Source organism: Balaenoptera borealis (assembly GCF_965194805.1).
Source record: "Balaenoptera borealis genome assembly, chromosome: 13".
Lineage (NCBI taxonomy): Eukaryota > Metazoa > Chordata > Mammalia > Artiodactyla > Balaenopteridae > Balaenoptera > Balaenoptera borealis.
The window spans coordinates 43,834,376-43,852,073 of record NC_138870.1 but is presented as its reverse complement, the minus strand read 5'-3'; the positions used below and the strand labels follow the sequence as shown (position 1 = coordinate 43,852,073).

At 38.8% G+C, this 17,698-nt stretch overlaps 1 pseudogene across 1 annotated transcript; it reads right to left on the bottom strand.

The window, feature by feature from the left end:
• Positions 1–7,218: 7,218 nt before the first annotated feature.
• On the bottom strand, positions 7,219–17,033 carry LOC309609298 (high mobility group protein B1 pseudogene; annotated as a pseudogene). Its single transcript has one exon. The product of its transcript is annotated as a high mobility group protein B1 pseudogene (transcript).
• Between the last annotated feature and the right edge of the window lie 665 nt (positions 17,034–17,698).

Genomic DNA, 17,698 nt, shown 5'->3' with positions numbered 1-17,698 from the left:
AGTTGTCTATCAATAGTTCTTTCCCTTTTATTGCTGAGTACTATTCATTATAGAGATATACCACAATTTGTTTATCTAGTCACCTGGTGATGACATTTAGGTTATATCCGGTTTTTGCCCATTATAAATAAAGCTGGTATGAGTATTTGTGTGCAAGTCCTTGTATGGACATATGCTTTTATTTCTCTTGGGTATAAATATCTAAGAATGGAATGACTCAGTCCTACTGTAGATGTATATTTAACGTATTAAGAAAGGGCCAGGGCTTCCATGGTGGCACAGTGGTTGAGAATCTGCCTGCCAATGCAGGGGATACGGGTTCGAGCCCTGGTCTGGGAAGATCTCACATGCTGCGGAGCAACTAGGCCCGTGAGCCACAACTACTGAGCCTGCGCGTCTGGAGCCTGTGCTCCGCAACAAGAGAGGCCAAGATAGTGAGAGGCCCGCGCACCACAATGAAGAGTGGCCCCCGCTTGCCGCAACTAGAGAAAGCCCTCGCACAGAAACGAAGACCCAACACAGCTTAAAATAAATAAATAAATAAATTTATAAAAAAAGAAAGGGCCAAACTGCTTTTCAAAGTGGTTGTGTCATTGTACATTCTTACTAGCAGTATATGAGAGTTTCAGTTGCTCCACATCCTTGACAACACTAGGTATGGTCAGTCTTCTTCATTTTAGCCATTCCAACAGGTAAGAAGTGTTATTACGGTTTTGACTGGCATTTCCCTAATGACTAAAGATACTGAGCATCTTTTCGTGGGCTTATTTGTCATCAGTAACTGCTCTTGGGTGACGTGTCTGTTCAAGTCTTTTGCCTATTTTTTTAAGTTGGGTTGTTTGTTTCTTATTAATGAGTTTTGAGAGGTGTTTATATATTCCGGATACAAGTCTTTTATGAGATACGTGATTTGTACATATCGTCTCCCAGTGTGGGTGTACCTTTTTATTCTCTTAAAAGTCTTTCAAAGAGCAGAAATTCTTAATTTTTATGAAGTCTGATTTATGACTTTCTCCTCTTCTATGGATCATGCTTTTGGAATAATATATAAGTTCTTTTTTTTTTTTTGACATTGATATCTAGTGTTCCTGCACTATCTGATTACCCTTGCACCTTTGTCAAAAATCAATTAATCAAGTATGTTAAGAGTCTGATTCTGGACTCTCTATTCTATTTCATTGATCTTTTTGTCTATCTTGACACTAATACCCCACTGTCTTCATTACCCCTGCTTTATAATAAATCTTGAAGTCAAATAGTGTCAGCCCTCCAACTTTGCTCTTCCTTTTTAAATATTGATTTTGTTATTCTAGGTCCTTTGCATGGCCATATGAATTTTAGAATCAGCTTGTCAAATTCTGCAAAAAAAGCCCCCTGGAATTTTGATCAAGATTGCATTGAATCTGTAGATCAATTTGGGGAGAATTGATATCATAACAACAACACAATGTATCATTCCATTTATTTCAGTTCTCTTTAATTTCTCTCAACAATGTTCTGTAATTTTCAGGATACAGTTTTTTTTTTCACCTTTCTGGGATTTATTCCTAAATATTTCATATTTTTGATGCTATTAGTGTTTTTATTTTTTGGCTGCTCTGCAAGGCATGTGGGATCCTAATTCCCGACCAGGGATCAAACCCATGCCCCCCCACAGTGGAAGCTCAGAGTCCCAACCATTGGACCGCCAGGGAAGTTCCAGTGTTTTTATATTTAATTTCTGATTATTCATTGGTATATAGAAGTACAATTAATTTTTGTATATTGATCTTATGTATTGCAACTTTGCTAAATTCACTTATTAACTGTTGTAGATTTCTTTGTAGATTCCATCAGATTTTCTACAGAGACAATTAAGTCATTGGCAAATAAAGAGTTTTGCTTCTTCCTTCCATTCTGAATGCCTTTTATTCCTTTTTCTTACCTTATTGCACTGGCTAGGACTTCTAGTACAATGTTGCATAGAAGTGGTAAGAGCAAAAATCTTCCTCATCTTAGGGGGAATACATTCAGTCTTTCATCACTGAGTATGATGTTAACTGTAGGTTTTTCCTAGATACCCTTTATCATGTTGAGGAATGTCTCTTCTTTTCCTAGTTTCCTGAGAGTTTTTATCAGGAATGAATGTTGAATTTTCTCAATCCTTTTTCTGCATATGGCTTTCCTTTTTAGTCTAATAATATGGTGAATTACATTGATTTTCAAATGTTAAACCAACCTAGGACAATGTATTGATCATGGTGTATTATCCTTTTTATATATTGTTGGATTTGATTTACTAACATTTTGTTAAGAATTGTTGCATCTGTGGGACTTCCCTGGTGGCGCAGTGGTTAAGAATCTGCCTGACAATTCAAGGGACACAGGTTCAAGCCCTGGTCCGGGAAGATCCCACATGCCGCAGAGCAACTAAGCCCATGCGCCACAACTACTGAGCCTGCACTCTACAGCCCACGAGCCACAACTGCTGAGCCCATGTGCCACAACTACTGAAGCCCGCATGCCTAGAGCCCGTGCTCTGCAACAAGAGATGCCACCACAATGAGAAGCCCGTGCACCACAATGAAGAGTAGCCCCCGCTCGCCTCAACTAGAGAAAGCCCTCACACAGTAACGAAGACCCAATGCAGCCAAATAAATAAATAAATAAATAAATCTTAAAAAAAAAAAAAGACCAGGATTCAAAAAAAAAAAATGACCTTCTTCATCCTTGGCCATATTTTTTGTTCTGAAATTCACTTTGTCTAATACAGACAAACACTGGCATGGTATTTCTTTTTACATTTTAAAAATTTTAACCTATTTATATCTTTATATTTAAAATGGGTTTCTTTTGGGCAACATATGGTTGGGTCTTGTTCCCCACTCCCCACCCCTGCCAACTAACAAGTTATGTTTTTCAATTGGGGTGGTAAGGCAATTTACAGTTCATGTGATTATTGATATGGTTAGGGTTAAATCTAACATTGTGCTCTTTGTTTCCTATTTATTCTTTCTATTCTCTGCTTCTTCTCTTTTTCTGCCTTATATTGATCAATGGGAATATATTTTATGAGTCCATTTCATCTACATTGTTGACTTATTGCTATAACTCTTTGCTGTGTTATTTTGCTACTATATAAGTTTAAGTATTTGCCTTAACTTGGGTACTAACTTAAACTGTAAGTTCTTTGACCACTTGGGCTTTGTGTGCATTGCATACAGTAGGCTTTGAATACATACTCATTGAATGAATGAGCATTTATTTCTTCTCATCTTACATCAACATTTAGAGATTACCTGCTTAGGGGGCTCCGGATAACTGAACTAGAAGTTGGTTTTGATTGGAGCAGGCCTCATTCTAGATGAAGAGACAGAGAACTGATTTCCAATATGGTAACTGTATCAAGATGATTGTAAAGAGAAGGAAAGGAAAAGAAATCCACAAAAAATGGTTAAAGTAGAATTACTAAAGGCTTTATGTAGTATAATTTATAAGAAAGCCAATGTGTAAATAAGTTAGAGAAGTTGAGGTTACAGATTTTTAAAAAATTTAATCCCATGACATAGAGAAACTCTTTCTTCTTACTTGCCTTTGTAAATGGTTTTTGTTTTGCATTTTTGAAGCTCTATGGTTGTTATAATCAGGAAGTATGTCCTCCTTATTAAAACTGCTTTTCCTGAAAATCAGACCCTTTGGAGCTACCATTAGACATTATTTGCCAAAGAGTGAGAGAGGACAGAGTTCTATATCCTTTCTCCAATATTTTCATGAACATGGAAATTCAGCCTCATGGGATTACATGGGGTTCATGTAATAGAATCTGTTACTTTTAAGCTCCGAGTAGCTAAACTTACAAACTTTTCAAAATTTGAGAATCTTTGCTGACTTCATGAGAATCTTCGAAGGCATTACAAATGTCAAGGATTTCCTTTAACAACTAAGCTCATATCAGAAAAAAAATTCAATACACTGAGATGAAAGAGGAATTAGACTTCCAGTGTTGCTCCAGGGGGCAAAACCTAGACCAGGGGTGGGAGTTCCTAGAAGATAAGTGCCAGCTCACCATGAGGAAGGACGTTCTAACAGAGCTGATCAGCAGCAAAACAGACCACCCCTGAGGAAAGAAGCCAAAAGCATTTGTTCAAGGAGAAACTGTAAGATCAGTTGTTCTGGACATTTTTAGGATGAAGGACTCCTTTGAAAATCTGATGAAAGCTATGGATTTTTTTCTTCCCGGATAAATTCGCAGATCCATGCACACACATGCACATATACTAATGCACAGCTTTACATTCTATTGTGAAACTCATCCTTGAACCCTGGGTTAAGAATGCCTGGTGTACACAGATGTTTAAAGTGTGAAGTGGGACATGCCCCTTCCTACTCTGAGAGCCTGTGACACTTGGGTTCTATCCCCAACCTCACCACTACTTTTAGAGGTCATCTATGGTTTCCTGATGGATATCCAGCAGAAGTACTTTCCCTCTTTGGATGTTCTGCCTCACTTCTCATCTCTACCTTTTGACCCCATAATAGTTTACTTAATCTTCTATCCCTCATTCCAGACGTTACTGCTTCCTCTGAATTTACTGTTCCCTTCAATGGACACAGGATTTAATCCCTTAGCTTTCTGTGATGCCAGCAGACTCCAGTCTGGAACTTTTATCTCTGAGATTACTCCTAATCTTCCACACTGCAGAAACATTGGCGATGTGGAGGACATCACTCATTCTAGTCTTCTTTTGCACTGCAAGCAATGTGAAATCCCCCAAGACAATATCCACCATGTGTTAGCCTGTAGACTTTTGGACAATCCTACTTTGGGTTTATCTTACTTTTGGCTTATCCTACTTTTATTATAGCTTTACAAATAATTTACTGATTAATTTGGTCAAACTGCATCTACAAGAGCATACCTCAGGCCTCAAGATCAGCATCTGGAACCGCAATGATGTCATTGCTATGCATTCTGGGTAGTAAGTACTCTCTCTGATAGGCATAATGAGAGGCAGTATTCATAGTGGTCAGCCACGTGGACTGTGGAGTGAGATGTCAGGGATTCAGATTCAATCATCAGCATGACTTAACTACCATCTTTCAAACCTCACATCTGATCCATCGCCAAATCCAGAATCTAACCTCTCTCACCACAGCTACCTCTGGTCCAAGTCACCCTTTTCTTTCACCTGACTTGTTTCAGTCGCCTCTTGGCTGATCTCCCTGTTTCTCCCCTGGCCCTTCTTCAGTCTCTTCTCAACTTAACATCCAGAAGGATCCTTTTAAATAGAAGTTAGGTCAAGTTACTCCTCTCAAAACCTTCTAACAGCTGTAAAAGCCAAAACCTGTATTATGAATTACAAGCCCTCCCAGGATTGGCCCTTGCTAATTCTCTGACTTCATATCCTTCTATCTGCACTCACACCACAGCACTCACTGGCCTCACCCATTACGCAGACACACCAGGCACAGTCCCATCTCAAGGCTTTTGCACTTGCTGATCCTTCTGCCTGGATCATCCTTCTTCTCTCTTCCTCCAGACAGCTACAGGGTGCTCCCTATTCGCTTTAGATATAAACCCAGGTATCTCCTTCTCAGTGAAGCCCTCCCTGGTCATCCTATCCAAAATTTCAGCCCCACCCCCAGTACTTCCTATTCCCCTTCCTGCTTTATTTTTCTCCTTAGCAAATATTATTATCTAACCTACTGTCTATTTTATTTATTTATCTTGTTTATTGTCTGACTCTCCCACTAGAACAGAAACTCTGGGAAGGCAGGGATTTTATGTCTGCTTTATTCACTGCTTTATCCTCAGTACCTAGAAGAGGGTCTATCAGGCACTCAAAATAAATGTATTGAATGAATGACAGAAGGAAAACTGAAATGGGAAAAAATATATGATGTTCGCACAGGGTTAGATGAATAGAGCGATGGAACAGAATGGAAATCCCGGAAACAGACCTCCACTTATATGAACTCTTGATGTACGACCATAGGTGACATTGCAGATCACTGGGGAAATAACAGACTTTTCAATAAATGGTGCTGAAATTGGGTAACCAGATGGAAAATAATGAAATTAGACTTCTACTTCCATGTGAAATAAATATCTAAATGTGAAAGCCAGAACTGTAAAAGCTTTGAATATAATGCTGGAGAATCACTTTATGATCTCAGGGAACAGAAGGATTTCTTAAACCAGACACAAAAAGCACTACCTGTAAAGGAAAAGATAAATCCAGTCCTGATCAAATTGAGTCTTTATTTTCCAAAAGATTCCATAAAGAAAGTGCAAAGACAAGGTGTGGGGTAGGAAAAATATTTGAAAAACATATAACTGACACAGGCCTAAGATTAAGAACTCCTGCAATCAAACCACCATTAGAAACTAGTCAAAGACTTAAAAGACTTAAATTAAGCGCTTCACACGAAGAGAAATCTAAATGGTCAATAAACATATAAAGAGGTGTTCAACCTTATTGATGATGAAAATTTCAAATTAAAACCACAATGAAACGCCTATCAGATTGACAAAAAAATTCAAAGTCTGACAATATCAAATGTTGGCTTAGATGAGGGACAAGGGGACCTTTCATATACCACTAATGAGCGCACTGTGCAAGACAGAATGGAATTATCCAGTCAAATTAAAGACAGGCACATTCCATATCCTAGCAATTTCACTCTTCAGGTGTGTACCTTAGAGAAACTCATGCTCATCTGCACCAGGATACGTGGGGAAGAATGTTCATAAAAGCGATGTTTACCATTGTCAAATGTCCTTCAACGCTAGAATGAATAAGTTAAATGCAGTATAGTCACAGAAAGGACTGCTCTACAGCAATGAAATGAACTCACTAGCCCTACATGAAACAACACGGATGACTCTCACAAACATCGTTTCGGACACGAAGTAAATAGAGCTGATTACTCCCTTTATACAAAGTTCAAAAACAGATCAACTACATTACATAATTCAGGGATCAGACATAGGAGGCAAAACTATAAAGAAAAGCAAGGAAATCGTTATCACCAAAGTCAAGATAGTGATTGCCTCTGTAGGGGAAGAAAGGAAATTATAATCAGGAAGGGACAATTGGAGGGCTTCTTGGGGGTCAGCAATGTTCTGTTTCTTGACTTGGGTGGCATTTTACAGGACTTCATTTTCTGATTTTTCTTGAAAATGTGCTCTCTGTTTTATGCCCTCTGCTGTATGTATGATGCATCTCATAATAAAATTTTTTTTAATTTTTATTTATTTATTTATTTATTTATTATTTTTGGCTGTGTTGGGTCTTCGTTTCTGTGCGAGGGCTTTCTCCAGTTGCGGCAAGTGGGGGCCACTCTTCATCGCGGTGCGCGGGCCTCTCACTATCGCGGCCTCTCGTTGCGGAGCACAGGCTCCAGACGCGCAGGCTCAGTAGTTGTGGCTCACGGGCCCAGTTGCTCCGCGGCATGTGGGATCTTCCCAGACCAGGGCTCGAACCCATGTCCCCTGCATTGGCAGGCAGATTCTCAACCACTGCACCACCAGGGAAGCCCTCATAATAAAATTTTTAAAAGGAGGAAGAGAAGAGGAAAGCTGGCAGATGTTAACACTAGAGTAAAAAGTTAAAAGGTGTAAGAAAATATAGTTCTGTCAAGAAAATGGAAATATTGGATCTATTAAAGAGTGAAATGTCACATATGCCTGTGGCATAGCTTTGTGATGTGGATGATCCTACCATAGGTACTAGGTAAAAATAAGAAAAATCAATTTGTGAAACTGTTTCAGCGAGTATTCCAGCCAGTGTACCGAATTATGCATATCAGGTGAGATAAATTAGTAAGAGTCTGAAAGAGTCATTTAAATTTTTCAGTTATACTTTGAGAGGAAAATTTTATACTAGAGTGGTGTATTAATGAAGTTGATACAAACTGCAATAACAGATATACACTGTAATCTCACTGGCTAAACACAATAGAATTTCATTTCTCATATGCAGCCCGATGGGTGATGGGTGGCAGGGGGGAAGGGGAGTAAAGTAGCTTTGCTGTACACAGTCATTCAGGAACTTCCTGGATGTCAATACCCACAGGAAGTTTTATGGTTACATCACTTCTGCCCACATTCCATTGGCCAGAATCTAATCACATGGTCCCACATGCAAGGAATGCTGGAAACAAAGTCCTTTGCTAGAAGCCACTTCTCAGCAATAACTCTATATCCTGCAAGGGGAGCATTAAACTTCATTAAACAGCTGGCCCTCACTGCCACCGTGGTATTCATTATTTTATAGTCTTTGAAGATTTCAGAATATATATTTTTGATGGTCAATGTTCCATTGTACATAACTATAGCATTGTTATAGTATGTTGCCTAAACTATGAACTTCATATTGATAAGAACTGAGTCTATTATTTTAACAGAATACACAGAAGAAGTTTTAACCCCTCCTCCTATTTTACACAAAAGTTGGCATAGTGTACAAAATGTTCTGCCCCTTGCTTTTATACTTAACAGTATATCTTGGAACACTTCCAATGTCTTTACATAAAGAGCCTCCTCATTTTTTGTTATAGCTACATGGTATTCTGCTATATGGATGTTTTGTCATATCTTTAACCAAGGACAGGTCCTATATCCCCAGTGTCTAATATAGCACCTGATACATAGGGAGACCACTTTATAAATGTTTGAGAAATGAATAACTCTGCCCTCAAGAAGATGGTACTTAAATAAAACATATAAACCTAGACATGAAAAAGGCCAAGAACGTGATATATAACAGTATATATGACACATTAATATTAAACAAACAGATGTAATTTATTTTAAAAGGTAATTATTCAAGCAGTTAAGTGGAACATGATGTCTAAGAGCCCATGTTCTGGAGTCAGACCACCCGAGTTGCAATCTGAGCTCTACCATTCACTAGGTGTATGTCCTTGGGAAAATGATTTACTCTCAGTGTGCCTCCGTTTCCTCATCTTTAAATTGGACTAACTAAAGGGGATAATGCATATAGAAATTTTGTACAGTTCCCGGCACATCCCCAGCACTGAATACTCAGGTTAGAGATCATCGTGAGATGGGGCTAACAAAGGCAGCCTTGTGGAGGTGTGTTTTGACGGGGAGAGGGGAGGGTGATACAGATAATACGAAGGTCTCAACTGGAAGGAGTGTCAGGAGCAAAGGTGTAGAGATGGGATCCCTAAGGACTCTGTGGGAAATGTCAGCAGATTTGTATCTGGGGCACAGACAACCTAAGGAGTAATGAAAAAATGAGATTGGTAAGATGTAGACTTTGATAGCAAATTGAAGTTTGTGATTAATACCACTATAAGTCAGAGAGATGACATAGCAAGGATCTCTGCTTCAGGAAGATAATTTTAACTAGCAGTGTTCAGGATAGATCAGATGAGAGAAAGACCAGAGAAAGAGGAAAAAATTAATATTGTGCAGTGATCATTTTGTAATGTATAGAAATATGGAATCACTATGTTGTGTACCTGGAACTAACATAGTGTTATAGATCAATTATCCTTCAATTAAAAAAAATCAATATACCTCCTGACTAGCCAAGTGCATTAACTGAAAAAAAATTAATATTGTGCTCCTATTTTGTGTTGATTTTGGCACTTCACAAACTTGATCTCATTCTGTCCTCACTCATCTCTATGATGGTGGTATTATTAGCCCTGCTGTAGAAATAACCAGGCTTGAAGAGGCTAGATATATTGCCCATGGTTGGAGAAGGAGGAACCAGTAAAGTTAAATAAAAACCTGAACTTGTCGGACTCCAAAGCAGAGGTTTGCCAGAGCTGACACATACAGCCTTGTAAGAGCTGATAGTCAAAGTTTCAGGAATTTTATGAGCATTTGTTAAGCACAGCCATTATTAAAAATTAAGTGATGCAAACTTACAATAAATAAATTATATTTAAAACAAGGGAATAAATATTCAAAATTAATTACTTCCTAGTCATTACCACTACTTTTGACTAGTGTCTACACTCTTAAGATTATTTACATCTCTTAGAGCTATAGGGTGGAAATACTAAATAATATTGTGTTACTTCACATCTCTTCCTAACTCCACATTCAGTAAGATCACTTTGATAACTTGAAATTGACCACGCTGGGCATATTTACAACATAGCAATTGGCACATATTACAATTTAGGGCTTCATTTATCATTTTGCTGATTGTCTGGACTTAAGAAGGTGGGAAAATGTTAGAAATGTAGACTAAACTTGAAAGTGTGTTGTGTCTATAGCTGTTACATTCTTCATAACACAAAAACACTGAGGGAAGATTCTTTCAGTATTAGAAGACTGTTATCTGATTCAGCAAGGAAATCACTCATGTCATTGACAAACCAGTGAAGTTCCAGCATATGTCTTTGCTGTTCACTTTGCTCTTATTCATTAATGTAAACAAAAGTACCAACCAACGTTCATGTCAAAACTGTACTCATTTGTCAACTGCAACTGTAGGTTGGCTATGGATACAGAGTTAGGGAAAAATCAACAAAAGTGTTCTGTGGGAATCAATTGGCTATATGGTAATTTACAACAAAGAGTAGTATATTTAATAATATTTTTAAACTGTGTGCTACATCCCCTTTATATCAGTAAAATTTATAATAAACTTATATATGCACATTTTTCTAGAAAACCAGTTGCTAAACATTTATCAGCACTCCAGTGCTCTAAGTTATCATATCACCTTGCCTCCCAAGGAGAGAGAGAGACCAGCCATGCTTTTCTACATCAAGTTAATGAATACCAGCCTCCACCAAACATAGTATATTTATTTTAGGCAAACTATGTTATTTTCTTTTAACCTTTTCCCTGATTTTCTTCTAGGTCCTTGAAATACATCACTTCTTATTTTCAGCCCAAATTATGCAAGTATGTAAGACTTCCTCTAATTCTGTAAATAGTAATTTTCTGACTCTGCCTTTTCCTTCAACACACTGATTCATCAGTTCTAAGATGCACATTTTCTTTTTCACATTTTAACATCTCTGAAATCGAGAATCCTCTTATAGTCACTGTTGGCCAGGCGGCAGCTGTGTCACTGCTTCACATGTGTGAACTTGGCCATAGCTATTCTATTGGCATCACTGCAGATGAGCTTAGCTGATTTTTAAAATGTCCTTTAAAAGACTGCTCATTGAAATGAAAGGTTATTGTAGTCACAGAAAGGCAGAGAAACAGAGCAACAGGGGCACACTGGTAGTAATAAAGCAAACATTTCACTTTGGAGGAATGGCCAAAATTGTAATTCTCCTGTAAAGACCAACCAAGAGCTTTACAGGACCGAAGAAAGGAAGAGGCCCACAACAAGATGAAGTTGTGTTCCATTTTGTACCTGACATGCATATATGCAAAAGCGATGTCAATCATAATATCACCAAGCAAATAAGGCAAATAAAGGGAGGGAAAATAGCCAAATCTTTTGGAATAAATCAAAGAAATCTCAAAGCAATAAGAAGCTGATATGACCAATTCATGTGTCACCCAGGACTATTGTTAAGGTATGGTTTCACATTTAATTAGCAGTATTTTCCCTTATAAATGATTTATTAAAATAATGGTCAATGGTATTTGAGATTTGCTGAAATCTGACTACTAGTTTTATCTTCCTCTTCCATCTACCAATTTGTATCAAATATCAAACATTGCTTTGCATGTATATCAAATATCTTATGTTTTGGTGTTTCACTGGAGAAATGTAACAGCTATTGATACTTTGAAACCAAAGGAAGACCACCTCCACATAGGCTCTGTCCTAACTCTGTCATGCCTCTCTTTCAGTCTTCCTTCCTTTAGAATGTAACATAGCAACCAACTTCTTTTCTTTTTTTTCATAAATTTATTTATTTATTTATTGTTATTTTTGGCTGCGTTGGGTCTTCGTTGCTGCGCTCGGGCTTTCTCTAGTTGCGGGGAGCAGGGGCTACTCTTCGCTGCAGTGTGCGGGCTTCTCGTTGTGGTGGCTTCTCTTATTGTGGAGCATGGGCTCTAGGCGTGCGGGCTTCAGTAGTTGTGGCACGTGGGCTTCGTAGTTGTGGCTCACAGGCTCTAGAGCGCAGGCTCAGTAGTTGTGGTGCACGGACTTAGTTGCTCCGCGGCATGTGGGATCTTCCCGGACCAGGGCTCGAACCTGTGTTCCCTGCATTGGCAGGCAGATTCTTAACCACTGTGCCACCAGGGAAGTCCCCCAACTTCTTTTTTAAAATAACTTTTAGATTGATATATAATACACATACACAAAATGCAAACATTATGAATGTACAGTTCAAAGAATTACTACAAGGTGACCACCACGCAAGTTAAGAAATAGAACATTAATAGTACCTCAGAAACCCTCTGCGGGTCCCCCCCAGTTACTAACTCTACTCTCCTCCCCAAAGATAACCTTCTAACACCATAGATTCATTTTGCCCATTTTTAAACGTTATATACATAGAATGAGATAGTTTATATTATTTTACTTTTGATTTCTTTCACTCAATAACATGTTTCTGAGATTTATCAAAGTTATTGTATATAGTTTAGCTCACTTGTTTTCATGGCTGTATGCTATTTTCTTGCATGAATATACCATGATTCCTTTATCTTTTCTACTGCTGATAGACATTTTGGTTGTTTTCATTTTAGGGCTATTTTGGGGGGCAGTTAACCTTTTTTAAAATTGAAATATATTTGACATATAACGTTGCACAAATTCAAGGTGTACATCATGTTAATTTGATACATTTATATACTGTAATATGATTGCCATTGTAGGATAATTAGCATCTCTATCCCATATATGATGATCCTTAAGACCCATAAAGTTCTGGTCTCTTAGCAAGTTTGATGATTACAATACAATATTGTTGTCTATTGGGCTATTTTGAGTAGTGCTGCTATAAACATTCTCAAATCTCTCTTTTCATGCACGTATGAATGCATTTCTGTTAGATATACATCTAGGAGTGGACTTAATGGATCAGAGGGTGTATGTATGTTCAATTTTAGCAGATACTCCCAAATGCCTTTGATTTATGACAAAGTTATCACTGTAGTGCAATAAGAAAAAGGATGATTTTTAAAACAGTTGAAACTTTGTCCTTACCTCATACCATACACAAAACCCAATTCCATGTGAATTTCAAATCTAAATGTGAATAAAAGAGTGCTAAAGCGTCTATCAGATAATTTCTGAGAATATATAGAAAATATTTGAAAAAACACTTCACTTTTTAAAGGTGCGTGAATAATGCCTTTGGCCATGTGACCATCAATGTAACAAACACCTTTAGCCTGATTCTCACATTGAGTAAACTTCAGGATTGATAAGGGAGAGTCAATGCTTTTCAAAAATACCTATAACCCTACCCTTAAGAGACTTTGGGATATTTTAATTGCTCTCTCCTCTTCCTCAATGTGAAAACATTTACCTTGCCTTACACTTTTTCCTTCCCGTACATTCTTTGAATTGGATTCCTCTTCCCACCATTTCCTAGCACCAGCAGATACTAGATGCTTCAAGGGAGACCCCAGATGGCACTCCCATCACCACGGCCACCCCATCAGGGGAAGAGGTTTATTCCTTGTTCTTGTCATAGTTGGATAGCATCCAGGGCTGGTACAGTGGCTCATAGGGCAACCAGAAACCCAGGAGTTTCCTTCTATCTTGTTGCTCTGCCATCTCTATGATGCTTCCTGGTCCTCATGTTCCAAGATGGGGTACCACAACATCTACTTTGTGAGCAGTAGGATGGGGGAGGGGGAAGGGAAAGGCCTGCCCTCTCTTTAAGGGTACAATGTGGAAATCACACAAGTTACTTTTTCTCATAACAGCCCATAAGCCAGAACTTTGCCATATGGCCACACCGAACTGCAAGGAAGAATAAAAAGTTATCTTATTTCTGGAACACCATGAGCCCAGGCTTAGAAGAAGGGGAGATCTAATGTTAGAGAACAACTGGCACTCCCTGCCACCCCATCTTTAGAGGCTCAGCCGAAATGTGAACACTTTTACTAGGTCCCCCTGATATCCAGTATCCAGAAGCACTGAGTCCTAGCCAGCTCTATCTCTTATGAACAATGGTCCTCTGGGCATACTCAGAATCCTTTGCACCTCTTGGATTCTCTCATCACTTCTGTCCACATTTCTTATCCCCCTACCAAATGGGATGCTCCTTGAGAGCAGGATCCATGTCGGATTCAATTTGCATTTTCCATGTCAAGAACCAATTCTTATGTTGAAACTGGTTCAAGTACTTATCCTGCTTTTCTAAGGGAACTATAAATAGGGATAACCAAACAGGTAAGGAGAAGTTTCTCTTTGTAGAAATATTCCAGCTCATATATAAAGAAGAAATGATAGAATTAAAATATCACCACTTTGTATCCCCTAAAGAACTAATAATGGATTGAACATGACTAGTGACATCTCAAAAGAAGAGACAACCGTACATTATTTTTAAACCTCTACAGTTATTAGTTTATTAGTATCATCCAGGACTCAGATGTTCAGTATTCCTCCTGAAATTACATAAACAAATGCAAATGGAAAGAATCCAAGTCCACATTATATAACAAAACATCACTCCATCTCAAAAGCGAGTAAAATTACAAGAACGCTATTTTAAAACACTGGCACTTTAAGAGAATGACAATCTCGAAAACTACAAAATTGCCAAAGTGTTTCCTAAACTGCTAAGCAGACAAACATATGACTCTAATGAATGAGGCTGAGTTTTGTAAAGAAAATTCAAATTCAAATAAATCAGATAATTCATACTGAGATCACAAAGCTTAAGTGTCTTCTTCCCTCATGTCTATTTGATTTATAAAGGGGCAGACCATAATATAGGAAAATATACCTGATTTAAAATGCGGTATACAATTTTAAAAGTTGGCCCAATTAATTAAAAGTACCTTTAATGGAGGGTCTCAAGTTTCCTAAACAATCCATATTTAGAAAAATAGGAGAAGACATTTATAGCCAGCACTTTTTTTCCAGAGCCTTTGCTGGGACTAATGTCAACAAAAAAATTTAATATGTTAGTCTTGTATTTTAAGCTCATGCTTTTGGGGATACATTCTCAGGTCTTTAACGTGGGAACTGCAAATATAGCTGCCATTCCATGGTAATGGGAGTTAAAGAATGTAGAGTCCTCATGTAAAGATTAGAACATACTTTTCTATTAGTCCTTCAAGGACAGACTTTCAAAATGTTTGATTCTAATAATCCAGTCCTGTGAGTAGATTGGTTACTCTTCACTTTGTAAATGTAACTGGGCTATGTGAAATCTGATATCAACTGATCAAGATTTGAGTTTCAGTTATGGATGAAAACTGTCTCAGTTCAACTTTTATTACCCTCATCATGAGTATGCAGGGTGTGTAGACAAAAGCTTTTTATCAGCTAACTGTATGAAAGATAAACACTGTAATGATTAGTCTGATCCAAAATGGCAAAAGCAAAAGTCTACCTTCCCCATAAGAAGAAAATTTTCAGACCTATGAAAAGGACAACAACACTAATAAAAAAAATTGTATTTACTTAGAAGCATTCAGAATGTCAACAAAACAGCTGCAACTTCTTTTTTTTTTTTTTTTTGCAATTATGGAATGGTATTCAGTTAACAGAACAATAATTATTTCATATAAGCTGCATCAGAGACAACTGAAGATGAAAAAACTACCATCCCCGTATATAACTAATTTGTGCTGTGCACCAACAAGAACCTGCTTTAAATTTCCATGCCAATTTACAATCCCCATACTGTACCAGGCAAGGTTAGTGGCTATTGAAAATACCACCAGGACAGGGTTATCTAAAGACACATTCGATAATGTGTTAACTATACAAAAAAAAGACACTGTACAGTTTAAAAACTAATCTTACACAGCCTTACATTTCAATTTTTTTTCTTTAAAAGGAGTGAGTTGTGTACAGGGGGGTTAAATGCTTTATAGACAAGAAAAAAAAACTGTGCTAGAACCGACTTATTCATCAACATCATCGTCTTCTTCTTCATCCTCTTCATCTTCCTCATCTTCCTCCTCTTCCTTCTTCTCTTGCTTTTTTCAGCCTTGACGCCGCCCTCTTCTGCTGCATCAGGCCTCCCTTTCACTCGGTATGCAGCAATATCCTTTTCCTACTTTCCCTTCAGCTTAGCAGCCTTCTCCTCGTAAGGCTGCTTGTCCTCTGCAGCAGTGTTACTCCACATCTCTCCCAGTTTCTCTGCAGCATCACCAGTGGATAGGCCAGGATGTTCTCTTTTGATTTTTGGATGATACTCAGAACAAAACAAGACAAAGGCCGAAGGAGGCCTCTTGGGTGCATTGGGACCCTTGAACTTTTTTGTTTCCCCTTTAGGAGGGATATACGTTTTCATTTCTCTTTCATAACGGGCCTTGTCTGCCTTTGACATGTCTTTGACTTTTCCTTTCTCTTTAGCGGACATGGTCTTTCACCTCTCTGAGCACTTCTTAGAAAACACTGAGAAGCTCACTGAAGCATCTGGATGCGTCTTCTCGTGCTCCTCCCGGCAAGTTTGCACAAACAATGCATAGGATGACGTTTTGCTTCTCGGCTTCTTAGGATCTCCTTTGCCCATGTTTAATTATTTTTCCTCATTGAGGCACAGGGGGGCCCAGTGCCCATCCGGCTCTCACTTGCCCGGGCACTGTCTCTATGGAGCTCAACGTATTGCAGTGGCTGTGAAAGCTGGAGCCAGACGCAGCCTCCTGACTCTCTCCACTCTGTCGACAACCATATATTTTGTGTCTGTCTGAAAGAAGCTTGCAAAAGTAAATGTATAGGGACTTCCTGGTGGCACAGTGGTTAAGAATCCGCCTGCCAAAGCAGGGGACACGGGTTTGAGCCCTGGTCCGGAAAGATCCCATGTGCCGTGGAGCAACTAAGCCCGTGTGCCACAACTACTGAGCCTGCATTCTAGAGCCCCTGTGCCACAACTACTGAGCCCACGTGCCGCAACTACTGGAGCCCATGCTCCAAAATAAGAGAAACCACCGCAGTGAGAAGCCCGCGCACTGCAACGAAGAGTAGCCCCTGCTCACCGCAACTAGATAAAGTCTGTGCACAACAACGAAGACCCAACGCAGCCAAAAATAAATAAATAAATAAATTTTTTATAAATAAATAAATGTATAAAATCTGGGGACTTCCCTGGTGGTCCAGTGGTTAAGATTTCACACTTCCACTGCAGGGGGCTTGGGTTCCATCTCTGGTTGGGGAACTAAGATCCTACATGCTGTGTGATGCAGCCGAAAAAATAAAATAAAAAAAAATAAAATCTGAATTTATTCATTATTTATTTATTTATTTACTTATGGCTGCATTGGGTCTTTATTGCTGCACACAGGCTTTCTCTAGTTGTGGCGAGCGGGGCTACTCTTCATTGCAGTGTGCGGGCTTCTCATTGTGACGGCTTCTCTTGTTCCGGATCGCAGGCTCTAGGTGTGCGGGCTTCAGTAGTTGCAGCACACAGGCTCAGTAGTTGTGGCACGTGAGCTCAGTAGTTGTGGCTCGCAGGCTCTAGAGCACAGGTTCATTAATTGTGGCGCACAGGCTTAGTTGCTCTGTGGCATGTGGGATCTTCCCAGACCAGGGCTTGAACCCGTGTCGCCTGCATTGGCAGGCAGATTCTTAACCACTGCACCACCAGGGTAGTCCCAAAATCTGAATTTCAAAGAAGTACAGAG